General features: G+C 38.8%; 1 pseudogene; it reads left to right on the top strand.

Moving 5' to 3' along the window:
* Positions 1–245: 245 nt before the first annotated feature.
* On the top strand, positions 246–345 carry LOC118927810 (U6 spliceosomal RNA; annotated as a pseudogene).
* The last annotated feature ends 1,707 nt before the right edge of the window (positions 346–2,052 follow it).

Below are 2,052 nucleotides of genomic sequence, written 5' to 3'. Positions count from 1 at the left end.
TAAGGCATCATCTTCCTTCAGGCTGCCTGGGTTCTTTACTCACAGAATAAGGACTAAGCCGTGGAGAAAACGGGAAGGTGAGTAGTAGGTAGCTTTACATTTTAAAAGACAAGGATAACTGGATAATGGAATTAAGAATTCCTGTTTACCAAAAATATTGAGTACAAAGAGATAAGAGTACAAAGACAGCACACAGAGTGGAAAAAGATATTCATAATACTTTTTCTTTTAAAAAATCTATCCTTGTGCTTGGGGAGCACATATACTAAAATTGGAATGACACAGAGATTGGCATGGTCCCTGCATAAGGATGACATGCAAATTCATGAAGCATTCCATCATTTGAAAGCTGCTAAGACAGTAAATCTTAGAAGTTCTCATCACAAGAAAAATAAAAATTCTGTAACTAGGTATTGTGACAGATGTTTCTTTTTTAAAAACTATCCTTAATATGCAAAGAACTCCTGCAGATCAATAAGAAAGGGGTACATTCATCCGGTACAAAACAGGTAAACACTGCTGAACAAACACGTTACAGAAAAGGATTTCCAAACAGCCAATGAAGAAATGAGAAGCTGTTCCACTTCATTAGTCATCACAGAAATGCACGTCAAAAGCACAAAGAGATTTTACTACACCCCTACCATAATAGTGAAAAGGAAAATGAATAAACAATAATGGAAAATGTTGATGAGGATGTAGAGTGATCAGAATACTCGTAGGCCACTATTGGGAAAGTAAATTAATCTAACTGCTTTGTCAAACTCTTTGCCAATATCTGTTATAGCTGCCTGTGTTGAGAGGAAAGAGTTAGAGCAACTGGACTTTGATCCACTCACCGCAGTCCCGAGGGAAGGCTCCTGAGACAAAGGCCCTTGAGGTCACCAGTCTAATCTCCTTCCTATCTGGACTTCCGAGTAAACAGACTAATGATATTTTCTAGGAGAAGTGACCTTATCTCTGAAATGCCCTTGTCAGAATGTCCTTAAAGATTGCCTATTGCGAAAGGCCCCAGGACGTGTGGGAAATGGCCCTCTGGAGAATCTCATCTAAGGTCCTCAGCTCTCCGGCTTCACAATGTAAATGCTCCTGCTCTGTGCAGTGACCCTGCAAAATTAGCAGAGATCTAATCTGTTATTCTGGGCCACAGGGGCATGTCGGACAAGGAGAGCCAGGGCTGGGAAGCCACCCTTGATGCCCAAAACCTCTCTCTGCTCTTTCTGAAGTTTTCAGTAGTCTTCAAATTGAAATTATTTAGCGAAGCTTGCTAAGGGATAAGATCTCTGTGATTCATGTGAGTCTGACTTGATAATTTCATCCTGTGTGTTAGTGTAAACAATCAGACCCAATAATTCCACTCACAGGTAAAAGCCAAACAGAAACCATTCATATGTTCAGCTCGGATCCAGTACTGTTTATTATCTTCATAACAGCACTATTATTTTTTTAATTGAAATACAGTTAATATACGATATTATGTTGGTTTCAGGTGTACAACAGAGTGATTCAACAATTACATGCATTATGAAATGCTCACCAGGATAAGTGTAGTTACCATATAGCAGCAGCACCATTCTTAATGGTTCCAAACTGGAAAATATCCAAATGGCCATAAATAAAAATGGACAAATTTGGGTAGTATGTGCACACAACAGGACGCTATTCAGCAACTAGTAAGTTCAACTATGTGAATTAGTATGGTTGTATCTCGGAAATAATGTTGACTGAACTAAGCCAGACTCAAATAATACTTCTACATGCACAAACATAGGCAAGGTTAACCTAAGCTGTTAAAAGTCAGATAATGTTACTCTTGCAGGAGGCAGATAGTACTAAAAGAGAGCATGAGAGGACTTCTTTTTCTTGATCTAGCTGCTGGTAAGTTCAGTTTGTAAAAATTTTGCAGTTTGTAAAACAGTAAAATGTCTGTACTGCTACGACATGTGAACTGGAGGAAGAAAGGACTCCCTGGTGGGAGCAGTGCCCACATATGGGTCTTTGAGGGTTAAAATAGTTAAGAAAAAATTTTAGGACATTTTAGTGGATATTGGT

This window comes from Manis pentadactyla, chromosome 16 (assembly GCF_030020395.1).
Source record: "Manis pentadactyla isolate mManPen7 chromosome 16, mManPen7.hap1, whole genome shotgun sequence".
NCBI lineage: Eukaryota > Metazoa > Chordata > Mammalia > Pholidota > Manidae > Manis > Manis pentadactyla.
The sequence above is the reverse complement of the archived record's forward strand: the minus strand, read 5'-3'. Positions and strand labels throughout refer to the sequence as shown.